Source organism: Lissotriton helveticus, chromosome 4_2 (assembly GCF_964261635.1).
Source record: "Lissotriton helveticus chromosome 4_2, aLisHel1.1, whole genome shotgun sequence".
Taxonomy (NCBI): Eukaryota; Metazoa; Chordata; class Amphibia; order Caudata; family Salamandridae; genus Lissotriton; species Lissotriton helveticus.
The window spans coordinates 44,298,593-44,315,084 of record NC_136064.1 but is presented as its reverse complement, the minus strand read 5'-3'; positions in this window follow the sequence as shown (position 1 = coordinate 44,315,084).

Sequence of the window (16,492 nt, the reverse complement as noted above, 5' to 3'; positions counted from 1 at the left end):
TGTTCCCAGAACTAGGCTCTGTCGCACTGGAGGTCGCTCCTTTAGTGTTCTCGGTCCTAAACTATGGAACAATCTCCCCCTCAGTATCCGCTCCATAGACTGTCTCTCAACCTTTCGTAAAGCTATCAAGACCCACCTTTTTCCTGCCACCTAGGGCTTTCAGCCTTCCCCCCCTGCCTTAGAGGTATGTGTCTGTCTTTTAGCGCCGGGACGCCCCATTGCTGGGGTAGCTGTTGCGCTTCACCAAACCTAGAAATTAGAAAATTAGAAATGTGTCATTTAATTTGTTTTATCTGTTCATAACTGCATATTGTGAGATAATTTTCTTAATGTATCCCCATACGCTGATCTAATCCGAGAAAATTCAGTTTTTTCTAACAAATAGGTTTTTCCGTGTGCTGACCTGCTTGAGATATAATCACTGTTATCCTGTGGATACAATAGAGTTAGATTATTCACAACTAACTTCCTAGACTAATGCTTATAAATTTCTCTTCATCAGTTTCTTAAGCAAATCCCTTGTAGACAATCCTTTCTTGATACTACATATTGCCCAAGCCTACAAGGGTCTACTGGGTCACCCACTTTGCTTTTACGCATCAACTTAGGTAGGCATTTCAAACATGTCTCAGGTCTGCCATTGCAGCCTGTGTGCAGTTTTGAAATTCCATTTGGACCTGCCAAAAGAAACATTTAACAGGCCCAAACCATCCTTTTTAATACATATGTCACCACTACAATAGGCCTTAAACAGCCCATAGGGCAGGGTGCATTATATTTCAGAATGTGTGACATGTACTTTTAAGTGTTACATCTCCTGATGGTGAAAACCTCAGAAATTCCTTTTTCACTAGTGTGAGGCCTACCTCTCCGATAGGATAACATTGGGCAACCTAATTACATTTACTAAATGCTAACTTTTGTTTAGGAACAGGTAGGAATATTGTATTTGGTGTCCAAGCAATTGCAATTTAGAATCCTCTTTAATAGTACAGTCAGAATTTAAGTCACAATTCTGAAAATGATACTTTTAGAAAGTTGGCATTTTCATGTCCTAACCATTTGGTGCATGTAGCCTGTTTCTGGGTCACATGACTAGGTGGGCAGTTGGCCTTTGTGCATTCCTCCCAGACATTCACACAATAGAGGGACTGGGTGTTGGCAGGTTGGGCCATCTTAGCAGGATGGGTTGGATGGAGCTGTTCACAGACTCGCTTGCACTTCAAAGATACTGCCCCACCAAACACACTATCCTTTTGTGATGTCATTTGTTTCCTTTAGGGCCCAATTCATTTGCTTGTATTTTAGTTTGCATGCACATTTAGCTACTTTACCTTGCACACATTATGCTTGGCACGTTTGTTTTTGTGCCATGACATTATTTCAGAAAAGCAGTCCACATTTTTTTGTTAGTGCTTCAAACTGTCTGAACATATTGTACAAGGTCAATTCACATCTGCTGTTTTCAAAAAGACAATTCATAACATATACACCGAGACAGGACACTTTGAAACAGAGAGGAGACATTCTAGCAGAGCAACATCCCAGAGATGAGAGGGCTGCACTGGCTGACATGTAGAACAACTATTTATGCATGACAGTATGTGGTCTCCCACGCATCCCAGATATCAATATTACAACACTGTGTTTTCCTAGTGATGGTGGGCTGAGGCAAATAAATAATTCACCATGGTAGGGCTTCCTATTGTTTACAGTTTTCTTGTGAAGCTCCTCCTGCAGTTGGGATGCATATGTTTTCTTTTTGCAGTGCAGATGTTTTATAATAGAGCACAGTGTGTTGCAATAGATATTGTACAGTGTTCTTGTGTCGAAATGTTAACAATCTGTTTGCACGTTTCTCTGAGGGGTCTAGAGTGTTGTTCTCTGAGGTGCTAACTTACCTGTCAGTCTGGAAAGGTGAGGAGGGCAGGTAAAGCCCTATGTTATGTTTTGTCTATTTAGTGAAGCGCAACTAATCGCACCCGAAGGTGTATCTCGGCACTCACCCTCCACACAAAATGCACCTAGTAATTCAAAGCTGCCAGGTTTTTAAGAGTTTTCTAAATTGAGCAAAGTCTGAACAGCTGCAAAGGTAGGTTGGAAGCTTATTCCACGTTGTTGAAGCAGTGGAGGGAAAGGCTGTGCCACCATATCTTGAGGCTGGGACATGGGGAATAGACAGCACCATGATGCTGGAGCTTAATGTTCAAGAGGGACAGTAGCAGCATAGTTCGTCTTTATGATACAAAGCAAGACAACAGATCTTAAAGACAATGCGTTTCCTGACTGGAAGCCAGTGAAGGGAACGAAAGGTAGGGGCAGAAGTAGAGCCTGCCGAGATATTACAGACTCTCCAGGCAGTGGTATTTTACACCACCTGCAATTTGGTATGAAGGGTGTCATTGGCTGCCATCAGCAAAGCGTTGCTATAGTCTAAACAACTGATTATCGAAGCCTGGATCAGCATTTTTCTAGCAGAGGGAGGAAGCCAGGGGAAATCTTTCCTCAGGAGCTGCAAGGTAGCAAAACATGACCTTCTTATGGCAGATACGTGACTTTTCATGGATAGTTCATGGTCTTCTTTGAAACCCATTTGTTGGGGGTGTTTGTCTTGTGCAAGGGGCAGGTCCCAGTCCAGATGGTCACCAGATGGCGACACGAGAAGTTAGGCTTTCCCTATGAGCTAGTTTGCATTGGGACTCATAGGTACTGATGTGGTATGGTGACTCAGTCCCTACATACTGATCTTATGTGGTCTCAGGCATAGTTCTGTTGACAAACAGAATCCCTGCAAGATGGTGCATTCAACGCCTAGTCTGGTACTAATTGCACAGGTCTCCTGAGTAGTGCTTGTGTCTGTCCATAATACCCTTTACACTTACCATTGGAGACTTCCATGGTGTAGGGGATTAATCCTCCATAGTATTTAGGTAGCACCAGATTATGTGGTTTTTTAAGCTTGAAAGTTTCAAAGGAGAAACCATTTTTGTGTTGCACTTTATTTTCATTTATTAATGGGTGCACCAGCTGTTGTCATTTGTGTTAATTACAGGCCTGCTCTCCATGCACATGTAACCCATCCTGGACTTAATATTGAAGGTAGTGCTTTTATCTTTGTGGTAAAAGCCAATGATGCTAATTGTTTTAAAGTATATTATTCTTGGATCGATTTTCCAGCTGTGGATGCTAATTCAAACAAATTTCATATATATACTACTCCTGCACGACCAGCACAATACAGAGCATATGCACTCATGGAAATTCCACTGTCTTACTGGGTACACAACACACTTGGTTCCTTGGCGCCCTCCCCTCATGTAAATGCACCCTCACACATGGGTCCCCTTAGTAGTGATGGGGCCAGAACAAGGTGGATACACACCATACCCTGATATGGGAGCTCTTAATCTTTTGCAAACAAGAGCATTCTACGAGTCCTTAGTTACATTATATAGATGCCTAACTCAATATGTTTCACACACTTTACTGGCTGTGCCACCACAACCTGGACTATTAGGACAAGCCCAGTTGCCTTCAGTGCCTACTATAAGTCCCGTAATTGTACATTCAGTTATGGGCATGGTGCCCACTCATTATGAGGCAATTCTATTTTGGTTGGCCCAAAAAATAGATTAACTTGAAGCTGTGTTTCACCTTACAGGATCACAAGAACATCACAGAATAATAACTATGTGCTTACCACATGGAATGGTTCCCAGATTAGGTGACTGTCAAACTTGGGGAACAGTCTTTGCCGCTGTATATACCAACAGCCATGGCACTCCGCCCATGTCAGACTTGCCGGACGTGTTAAAACAAATGCAGAATGAGCATGGGGCAGCTGCTGCCCTGGATTTGGGGCGGAAACTAATGTGACATTTTCCTGTGGTCTCCTCAATTATTCTGTCTTACATTAAAGGCTAAGCGGTAACTCTGGCTACCTGGCAGAGGCTCACAGTTGTCGCACAAGCCAATCATGAACACCAGCTACCTATATTTATTACTGATGTGTACACATCCTCAGGGTGCAATCTTTTGAGAATCAGACCTACTAACCCACCTCTTAGCAAGCCATGTACTGGCAAGCAAGGCAAACAAAACTGTGAGTTTGTTAGAAAAACATGGGATAAATCTAAACAAACACAGAAAGATAAACCTTACGGAGGTTTTCCACCCCAGGAGATCCCTGAAAGATGATACAATATTCGCGATCGCACTAAAATCAAGGGTCCAGACAGGTATCAGAGTTCTGATGCATTTTCTCCTTGTTCCTTGCAGGACTCATCTGACAAGCAGTGCGAGAGAGGATTGCAATCTGAATGCAGACAAGCAGAGTACGTGATGCAGAAAAAGGGACTCAACTTTTGTCTGACATAAAGATATAGGAGGAGGAGAAATCCACTCCATTTAAACCTCAATTTCAGAAAAAGAAGGTTGCAGCTACCACTGCAAAATATGCCACAGACACAGACCCCCCCTCCTAAACAGGAGCTGTGTGGTGACTCTTCTCAACAGCTCGGCAGAAGTCGCCATAGTGTGCTGGAATCTCCAGGAGTTTATGGTTGTGAAAGAAACTGATTGCTTTATTACAGTTGATAAATGCAAAAACAACAGTTGATGGACAGAATGCAGAACAATGTCATACATTCACCCCAGTACAGAGATCTGGCCTAAATCCATCGTTTTTTTGCACTCCACACCACCCCAGTTCAGACATGGCCATTTGCAAATCAGCCTTGATCCTGTGCCTCATGGGAACAGTCCAGCCCGAACTGCCAAGCCATGTCTTCCCTGGACCGGAATCAAGTATCCTAGGACCGGTTTCTGGCTATCAGCCGTCATCATCCAGGATAGCTTGACTCCAGTGGTGTGGAGAGCACGGGACTCACATCTGAGCATACCCGTCCCACTCAGGGTGACAAATGCAAAAACAACAGTTGATGGACAGAATGCGGAAGAATGTCATACATTCACCCCAGTACAGATATCTGGGCCTAAATCCATCGTTTGTTTGCACTCCACACCACCCCAGTTCAGACATGGCCATATGCAAATCAGCCTTGACCCTGTGCCTCATGGGAACAGTCCAGCCCGAACTGCCAAGCCATGTCTTCCCTGGACCGGAATCAAGCATCCTAGGACCGGTTTCTTGCTATCAGCCGTCATCAGCCAGGATAGATTGACTCCAGTGGTGTGGAGAGCACGGGACTCACGTCTGAGCATACCCGTCCCACTCGGGGTGACAAATGCAAAAACAACAGTTGATGGACAGAATGCAGAACAATGTCATACATTCACCCTAGTATAGAGATCTGGGCCTCAATCCATCGTTTAATTGCAGTTGATACCGCAGATAGGTGCGTAGCACCTCCTGATAGAGTATATGTTCTGGACATTCAAATTGATGGTGAAATACAGCGCACCATTAAAGCAGTTTTCTGGGAAAATGTAAGTATGTCATATTACATTTTTCTAGCAAAGGTCAATTGGCCTCCACAGTTCACACAAACATCCCCACATGGTGAGGATGTCCTACTTCCTTCCTTCTATGTTCTTGTCCCTGAACCATTCAGAGAAGCTTATGCAGTAGAATGGGCTCTTGCAGTAGCCCCAGTGCTATATTGTGATCATGCTGGCTGGGATGAGGACTCCCCTTATCATATCATACCCATAAGGTCTAGCCCTCAAGTGCAACCCCAATATTCCATTAAACGAGCTGCTAAGGCACAGATGAGATAAATACTCTTGCGAATTGGAATACCAGGGATTGATTGAACCCTGTATCTCTCAGACGAATAATCCTCTTTTTCCTGTTTTTAAACAGGATCATTCACATCGAATAGTCTTAGACTACACACATTTAAACAGTCATACAAGCACATTTGCAATACGAAATACACAGAGTATGTCACTAACTATCAATAAAGCATGTAAAAAGAATATATATATATATATATATAATATGTCCAACGTATTTTTTTGTTGCAATCAAGTGCCGGAGAGCAGAGATTGGACAGCCTTTTCTGTAATTGGCTATCAGCATTGTTTTTCCCCGCTTGGCTATGGGCTACAAAAACAGTCCGGGAATATTTGTTGCTTGCTTAGTGTCAATTCTACATGATATTGACCTCTGTGGAATTTTAGTTCGTGAACTGAACATCATCTGCGCCATCTTGCCCATTCCTCAGACTCACGTATGAACATACACGACAGCCATTTTAGGTACCATGGTCTCCCTGTTCACGATCGATCATCAGCGCACTTCCCTGACCCTGCAAGCATCCCCCATGCACCCTGGCTGCCCCCGCTCTCACATGCACAAGTCATGAACCCTCCCCTTCCGCATGACTCTGTCTCTGGGAATCACACCCCGCGCCTGACCAACACCTCCTTTCCTTCCATGAATACCCCTCTTTTGATAAACCCTTCCTCTACGCTCGATTGTCCACACCGATCCTTTCTTTCATGAATATCTCTCCTTTGATGACCCCTTCCTCTGAGCCCGATTGTCTGCACGGACCGCTGGTCATCCCTTGGCCCGAGGATACAGTTTATTGCCCACTACTGTATGCACTCGCCCCTCTTCAAAGGAGCTACTATTGATCATGACCTCCCCACCTCCTGAGATTCGATCAGGCGCACACATTCCAAAGGAATCGGCGGAACACTCAGCTGCGTGATAGCCCCCTCCTATTGTATGGGGGGTGAGGACCTCTACTGTAACCACGTGTTGGAATGAGCCGGAACTGGGGGGTACCGGGGATGTCTTTTTTCCATTACTTCACAATGTCTTTATTGTAATAAAGAGCGGTCACATGTCATAAACCAGTGTATAAAAGGCCAGGCCTCAGAGAGGCTGCTAGAGAGCACCTTGAGACGATACCTTGTTGTCCGATCTGATGTGTTCTGCTCCGTCGGAATAAAACTTGTTTCCTGTCTTCCTGTCTCCAGTGCCTGCCTCTTTATTTGATAAACTTTGTATGGTATTAGAGGCATTTAACGCCGGGCAAAATTACTTAAGAAACATCGACTAAATCGCCTGACCATTTTTCTGATTTTCATCACCTGGATGCACTGTCGTATGTAGATGACAGCTGCCTGATGGGTGATGAGCTGAATCTCCACTTGGCCAGAGTAGATTGCATAATATTGGGATTTCCTGAATTGAGTTACAATTTAAAATTCAAAAAATTCGAATATAGCTTCTCTGTGTGTTCTTTTCCTTGTATATGAACTTATGCATGAGGAAAAGAGCCTTGGCCCTAACTTTTTGGACAAATGTGCACAACGCTTAACAAATTGCAGTCTCTGCTAGGGTTTAAAAATGTTGACAGAACATATATACCTGATTATGCCCAATGCATTACATCACTATGGAGCATATATATCAACATTTTTCGCCATTCACAGACCTGTAGGCCCATAGGAATGAATGGAGTCACATTAGCTAATAGCGATTCACAATTTCCAAATCGCTATTAAATAATGTAAAGGAATCAAATTTTAATGTGATTCCTACATCCATAGGCATCTGCAATTACCAAATAGCGATTCCTTAAAAAACGCTATTTGGTTATCGCAAATGAGGAGTTTGATGCATGTGCATCTATAAGAATGAATTCTTCCTGATTTTCCAAATGCACTTTAGACATCAGAACACACAGATACTCTCAGATCATTACAATCTGATTTGCTTTCCACATGTCACTTGCATACACATGCAAATGCCACAAATCTAATCATCCATGTTTTCCCAGGTGCAATTAGATATCACTTTTACCAAAGTTGAGACAGTGCTAATGGCATATAAATTGCAATTACATTCCAATATGAAAATACATTTTGTCTCCACTGAAAAAATACTGACAGAGATGCAGATGGCTATTCTTAAGGAGCGGTCACTTGCACAAGGGAAATGCATTATTGTCATTACTTCCTTGCCAGCCTTAAAGTCTGCCCTAATGCCAAAGCCCTCCATACTAGATGGATACAATGGGCAACATCCTTATCAGCTGTTGATATAGACTTTGTCTTTGACCAGTCTTTACAGACACAAGAATTCTTGCTGTATGAGCAAGTTTATCCCATGCCCAATTCGGTCTTAACTCGTGTACAGTATAAACAGATTGTTTACATTGATGGTTCAGCCCAGCCTGCTATAGGCTCTAAACAGAAGCACTCAGCGTGTGCCACAGTTGCCGGTCTGATCACGCCAGAAAATTCCAACCATAAAAAACTCAGTCCTTAGGTGACTTCACTGCACAATAGGCTGACCTGAAAGCTTTGCTACTTGAACTCGAACATACGGATCCTAAATTCCCCCACACTTATTGTGTGTGATTCATATCAGAGTGTACAATCTTTTAATGATAATTTACACTATTGGTGTCAGAATGGAATTAAAGATTCCAAAAAGCTACACAATCAAGTATAAAACACTTTGAATTAAAGTGGCAGACCTCAAAGATAGGTTGCCACAGGCTCACGTGATATGTACGTTGAGTCATGAGAGTGTGGGAACACACGTTGAAGGGAATTTGATGGCTGATGAAGCTGCCAAATTTGCAAACAAATTCATTCCAATGAGCATTTGAAGATGTCTGCCTCTGCAAGAATCAAAGAGAAACCTGAACCTTCCGGCTGGACTCCACAAGTTGGTGACTGTCCTGACTTCTCAGAAGCGTTCGCTCCTCACGCTGCTCCCTGCCCTTTCTTTGGTATCGTAGCACTTACTGCCAAACTGCTCATTGCCTTTGATTTCATTTGCGCCCTGCTTCCTGCAATTTATTGTGCCTGATTATATCGTTTTCGTAGCTCTTTACTGCTAGACTGATCTTCACTTATTATTCATCTGTGCACTGCTCGCTTTGCCTACTTTAAGTTTTTGTGCCTGATTGTGCCGGTGCCACTGCCCATTTAATAGCGATTTTCAGGTTGTGCCCCAATCTCGTCCTGTTTCACTTTTGGCTTGCTGCCATTTTGTTGTTTGTTTGTTGTGCCTCCCAGCCCGGCTCTCCACCCCGCTCCCGCCTCCCAGCTGCTCCTCCCTCCCACTGTAACTTAAGGCTCTACCCGATCTCTCAAGCGCTGTGACCGTCCTGACTTCTCAGTAGCGGTCGCTCCTCGCGCTGCTCCCTGCCCTTTCATTGGTATCGTAGCGCTTACTGCCAAATTGCTCATTGCTGCCATTTTGTTGTTTGTTTGTTGTGCCTCCCAGCCCGGCTCTCCACCCGGCTCTCCACCCCGCTCCCGCCTCCCAGCTGCTCCTCCCTCGCTCCGCCCCCCTCCACTATCCACTTATGTCAGATGCACGGCGCAGCGGACGAGCCCTATGCGAGCCGAAGGCGCGCCAAAGGTAAGCCCGTCTACGCCCGTCCGCGCCTGGACCGCGCCCAGCGCCAGACCCCAATCCCCCGTAAAACCCACTCCACCCGCATAACGTACAATGCCGCTACCCTCTCTGCACTCAACCCCGGCCGTCTCCCAGACTGCTACCAAGCCACACCAGGACACACCCATGGACCCTTCACCTGCCACTCCTGTAAGTTCGACTGCATCAGGACCCACACCAAATCCACAAACTCCAAACAGAGCCCCGTAACTAACCACCTGAAGTGTATCCTGCTCAATATCCGCTCAGTTCACAGACACGCAACTGAACTTTGGAACCTACTCGACACCACATCCCCGGACATCGCCTTTCTTACAGAAACCTGGATGAACGCCTCTTCAGCGCCAGACATCGCCATAGCCATCCCAGACGGCTACAAAATCATCCGAAAGGACCGCATCAACCAAATAGGAGGAGGCATCGCCATCGTCCATAAGAACACCATCCGCATCACGACCAGTTCGGACGACCCCCTCGCAGCTGCCGAACACCTTCACTTCCAAATTCACATCGACCCCAAGACCACATTCAGAGGCACCCTCATATACAGACCACCTGGACCCCGCACAAAATTCAGCAAAGACATCACCGACTTCATCAGCCCACACGCCCTCTCCTCCGAGGACTACATCCTACTGGGAGACCTCAACTTCCACCTAGAAAAGAACAACGACAGCAACACTAACACCCTTCTGGACAACATCGCCAATCTCGGACTCAAACAACTTGTTGACACCCCCACCCACTATGCCGGGCACACGCTCGACCTAATCTTCTCCTCCAGCAAGCACATCTCCTTCAACCACGCCACAGGACTCCATTGGACAGACCACAGCTGCATTCACTTCAACTACAAAAAGACCACAACCCACAACCACCCACAACCAATCCCCCGCAGAAACTGGAATTAAATTACCACCGACCAGCTCTTCACATCGCTTCACCAAAACCCTCCTACCAAATCATCGGAGCCAAACCAAGCAGCCATCAACCTCACACAATGGATCACCGACAGCGCCGACGAATAAGCACCCTTGAAAAACCATCAAATCATACAAGGTAGCAAAAAAGCCCCCTGGTTCAATGATGACCTCAAGAAATCCAAGAAGATCTGTCGCACCCTTGAGAAAGCATGGCGAAAAAACCCAACCACTAACAACCTGGCCACCTTCAAGAACGCAACCCACAAACACCACCAACTGATCAGAACCACCAAGAAATCAGCATTCAAGGATCGACTCGACAACAACGCCCACAACAGCAAGGAACTATTCAACATCGTCAAAGAGTTTATTAACCCCACTGCCGGCACCAACGACATCACTCCCTCTCAAGACCTCTGCGACTCTTTAGCCTCGTTCTTTCACAACAAGATCGCTGACATACATAACAGCTTTGGCGACCAGTCCACCCCACCCACCTGCGAACAAAAACCCCCCACCAACAACCTCTACGCCTGGAACCCAATCACCACTGAAGACACCATCCGCCTGATGAACTCCATCCACTCAGGATCGCCAACCGACCCTTGTCCCCACCACATTTTCAACAAAGCAGACTCCATTATCGCACCCCATCTCCGAGATGTCATCAACTGCTCCCTCAACTCCGCTACCTTCCCGGAAAGCTGGAAACATGCCGAACTCAGCGCCCTCCTGAAGAAACCCACAGCAGACCCCACTGAACTTAAGAACTACCGCCCCATTTCGCTCCTCCCTTTCCCTGCCAAAGTCATTGAGAAAACCGTCAACAATCAGCTTGCCGCCTTCCTCGAATCCAATGGCTCCCTCGACCCATCACAGTCCGGCTTCCGAGCCAAACACAGCACCGAGACCGCCCTCATCGCAGCAACAGACGACATTCGAACTCTACTGGACAACGGAGAAACAGCCGCCCTCATCCTACTCGACCTCTCCGCAGCCTTCGACACAGTCTGTCATAGCACCCTTTTACAACGCCTCAGCAACATTGGAATACAAGGAAAAGCATTGGACTGGATCATCTCATTCCTCGCTGGTAGAACCCAGAGAGTCCGCCTCCCCCCTTTCAAATCGGAAGCCTCTGAAGTCATCTGTGGCGTTCCACAAGGATCATCACTCAGTCCCTCCCTCTTCAACGTATACATGAGTCCCCTCGCATCCATCGTGCGCCAACACAACCTCAACATCATCTCATATGCAGACGACACCCAGCTAATCCTCTCCCTCACCAAAGACCCAAACTCCGCCAAAACCAACCTACACGACGGCATGAAAGAAGTAGCAGAATGGATGAAGAACAGCCGTTTAAAACTGAACTCAGACAAAACAGAAGTCCTCATCTTAGGATCATCCCCCTCCACTTGGGATGACTCATGGTGGCCACCGGCCCTAGGAAACGCACCCCAACCAACGGACCACGCGAGCAACCTGGGATTCATCCTGGACTCCTCCCTCTCAATGACCAAACAAGTCAACGCCGTCTCATCATCATGCTTCAACATCCTACATATGCTCAAAAAAATCTTCCGTTGGATCCCCACCGAAACAAGAAATACGGTCACCCATGCACTAGTCACAAGCCGTCTGGACTACGGAAACACCCGGTACGCCGGAACCACAGCCAAACTACAGAAAAAACTCCAACGCATCCAGAACGCCTCAGCCAGACTCATCCTAGACATCCCCCGCCAAGCTCACATTTCCGGTCACCTGAAAGACCTCCACTGGCTCCCCGTCAACAAGAGAATAACCTTCCGTCTCCTCACCCACGCACATAAAGCCCTTTACGACCTAGGACCCGAATACCTCAACACGCGCCTGACCTTCTACACCCCCACCTGCCAACTACAATCGTCCAATCAAGCCCTCGCCACGATTCCACGCATCCTAAGATCCACCATGGGGGGAAGATCCTTCTCCTACTTAGCGGCCAAAATCTGGAATTCTCTCCCCACCCACCTCCGCCTTACACAGAACCACCTCTCCTTCAGAAAACAACTAAAAACCTGGTTATTCGACAAGTAACGTACCCCCCCTTCCCTCAAGCGCCTTGAGACCCTCTGGGTGAGTAGTGCGCTATACAAATTTTGAACTTGAACTTGAACTTGAACTCTTAAGAGAGAAGGTGGCAGTAAAGATAGAGTTTGGCCCCTCATACAGAGCACGGGTGCCAGTCCTTGGCATTCAAGATACAAGTGCTGTGATGTTGCTACTTCTTCCAAGTTCTACAGACAATTGTTTTGTCTCCATTATTAACATCAAGTTACATCATGTGGTGATTCTCAACATTTGGCCATGAGGAGTCCTTTGTAGTTCCCTAACTCCTCTCACTACCATACAGGATCTTCCTCTACAGCTAGTGAGCACCACTGAAGCAGTTTCTCCGTGGATGGGAGGGGCGGAGAATGCACTTAAATCCATACCTGCCTCCGCTACAACTGCTAGAAACTCAACTGAAGTCACCTTACTACTGCATCTTCTGCAGCTGATATTGTTTATACAGATCCACCACTATTAGATTTTACAGATTCGGTTCATGTACTGGCAGCACCAGTTTTTTGACTAACTGTGGGGGGTCAGATTATTTTTCTTCGGATTCTTTTTATGAATCTTCAGTGTTAGACACTCCTCCTGCACAGATCAGCGTTTTCTTTTCTTGGCTGAAATACACTTATCTTGTCTCACCTTGGATATATGTTTGGATAACACTTGCCTTAGTTTTTCTATTCCTGTGGATTGGAATTGTGACAGTGGTTTTCTTGCTAATTAATGGGCACTACCTTCCAGAGTGCTCCGCTGCAGAACTGGCCAACGGTGTTTTGGACCCCCCCCCCCCACTCTTGTTCGCATAAGCTGAAAAGGGACTCAGCCCTCGTGAACATTTAAGCTGTTCAATACACACTTTTTTATTACACACAATGGAAACATCGTCCCACTCCCCCACAGATGGATGTCATGTCAACCTAGTTCACCAAAATAAGAAAACAAACACCAAGAGAAAACACATCAGTGTTACAATGTTTATGGCATAAGAGCTCCTTATCAGCCAGAAGGTCCAATAGAGTGGACCACTGTGTGTGTCTGGCATTCGACTGAACACCAGACATCAAAAGATAAAAATAGCAAGCAATAAATCATGCAAAACCTTTACCTATAAAAGTTGGGGTAAGTCCTATGTCTTCTATACCCTTCATTAACAAATCCAAACACATCAAATATGATAAGCCAAGAACCAACTAAGAAAGTCTCCTTATCTGGAGTGCTCCAGATGTTGGCAATTATCTAACTCATATACATCGTCCATTGAATTAACATGACAGGGATATATATTAAAAATCTCTTTAAAACCACTACATATAGTTGACATTATTTTCAGCTTAGGCATCCAAGAAGGACTTTAAGGCCAATAAATGCTTAGGATCCTTTGCCTGGAGATTTGAGTCATTGAATTGAAGTTAAGCAATAAAATATTTGTGCCTTTTTTAAGTTGACCACTAACAAATAATAGGTTCCCGTATCAGTTTTACAATTAGAGCCTGATTTCGATGTTGGGAGGAATTCCTTCTTCCCGACACCGACTCGGTCCTGGGACCAACCGACACCCGGTCCGGGACCTGACCGCCTCATTAGGATGAAATGAATGAAATGAAATGAAAGAGACATTTATAAAGTGCATGGCTACCAGGGAGCATCCCAGCGCTCGGCCAGACACGAGAGAGGCAGAAAGAACTAGCGGAACAGGAATGTCTTCAGTTGTTTTTGAAAGACCAGATGATTGAGTATCCTGCGAAGACACAGTGGCAGGGAGTTCCAGAGTTTGGCAGCGTTATAAGAAAAAAGCCGCCCACCACTTCTAGCCTTCTTAATCCTGGGGACTTCAGCCAGATGCAGCTTGTCTGACCATAGTTTAGTATTAGCCTTGTAGGGACGGATCATGGCTGAGTTAATAGGGAGGCCCCTTCCCTTGCATGGATTTATGCACTAGGCACAAGGCCTTAAAGCTGATTCCTTCCTCCACCAGGAGCCAGCAAAGGGAGTGGAGAGCCGGTTTCGCCGATTGCCCATTAGAAACTCCAGTCAATAATCTGGCTGCACTGTTTTGAACAGTCTGGAGTTTAGCGACTACTGTAGTGGGGGCACCCAGGTATAGGGCATTTCCATAATCTAGTCTGGAAAGTATAAGTGATTGGACCAGAATTTTTTTAGCTTGGAAAGGGAGAAGAGGGAGGCCTTTGCGGGCCATTCTAAGCAGACCATAGCAGATAGCTGTCATCTTCCTGGCCTGCACCCTAAAGTACAAATCCTGGTTAAGCCAGATGCCCAGTCTCTTGATTTCGGACTTGGGGACCGGTGCGGGACCCATACAGGCTGGGCACACTGTTCGGTTGCAATCCTATATTTCACTATGGGAGCATGTATTACGGCCATAAACCAGCTGTAATGCATGCTCCCATAGTGAAATTGGAGGTGTGGTTCATCCCTGCACACCGCAGCAGGGGTACCTGCCTCAAGATGCAGGGATCAACGGAGGTGCATCATAGGTACCCCCCTTTACCTCTAACCAGAGGCTGTCCACCAAAGAGGACCCTACTGGGGCCCCCCAAACTGGATTTTTGACATGGTTTCCATGTCGGACATGCCGGCATGGAAACCATGTCAGAAACGGGCATTGCAATCTCAACAGCGGAAACACCCGCCCTTAAGATTATTAGCCGGCTTCTGACTGGCGGATTGGCTCTCTGAGCCCTACGGAAGCCAGCCAGAAAGACTGCCCAGTTTCCTTTCCGACCGCCTCGATCATAATAAGGCAGTTGGAAAGGAAACCGAGCGGCCCATTATGATGCAGCCCTGAAGGCTTTGACAACAGATTGGAGTCTTTACAGGCTGCATTGTAATCGGCCCAATAATGTCTATACATATGAGTTGTCATTCCTTCCCTTGCTCTACCAGACACAGAGGGCCTAGAAGGACAAAAGAACGAGGTATAACTATGCATATAAAAGAAATTAACTGGATTCCATGTTTCCTGCATCCCACTGGTATTATAGCCTTTAATAAAGTTGCACCATGTTGGATCTGATTTCTTAAACCCTATGGTATAGAGCTTATTGGGTGCATTTGAGTTATGTCCCACAACAGATATTAGGTTTACACTTAATAACTCTATGCAGTATATTACAATGGTGTCATCAGTGATGTCATTTGAGATGTAATCAGTGATGCCATCAATATTTCAAACAATCGATAGATGGACAGAGAGAGAGACAGAGATAGATAGACAGACTGTTAGCCAGCTAGATAGATACATACATAGATACATACATACATACATACATACATACATACTAAGGGGGTTATTTACAAGCCTCTTGTGCTGCAGGTGCGTCACTTTCAACATGGGAAAAAATGACGTACCGGTGGCGCAAGGTGCTTGTAAATAAGCCCCTAAGTTTGCTTTAAGGGAAGCTATGTTTAATATATCAAGTACAAATAATGTGATCAACACATAAGGATCTTGATAATCTGCACAAGGTATGTCTGAATGATGAAAACAAATGTTATAGGTAGAACAAAGATCACCTGTACAGGGCCCACGCAAGAATTTACAGGCTAACTAATGTACCCCAATCTGTTCTATGAGTGAAAGTAGTCACAAAGTAATGTACAAAGTTCCCCAAGTGGGGTGGTGGAGAGCTAGAGTATGTCAAGTGAAGCGTGAAAAGAGAAGGATTGGAAAAGCCAAAGAGGGGAATACCCTTGTTGGGACTAAAACCCTCACACACCTAGCAAGCTAGATGTCATGCTTCATCATATGGGTTTGCTCCTCGTCGGACTGGCGCTGCAATGTCCGACGGGCACCCATGAGTGAAAGTAACCTGATGTCCCTCCACCCCCACGCGGTTGGTGCCCTAGGCGAAAGACTAGCATTGCCTAAACGCAGACGTCTTGAGAATGTTCCGTAGAATCCAATCGGTCCAATCGTCTTGGATGACGACAACAAAAGCTGGCAGAAAACACAACAAAGGTAAGTCTCTGAGGCTTGAGTGACCCATCTATTATAAATTGCTTTTGGAAGTAATTATTATGTTCCATCGCCAGTTGTGCAGCCTGCCACCTCGCC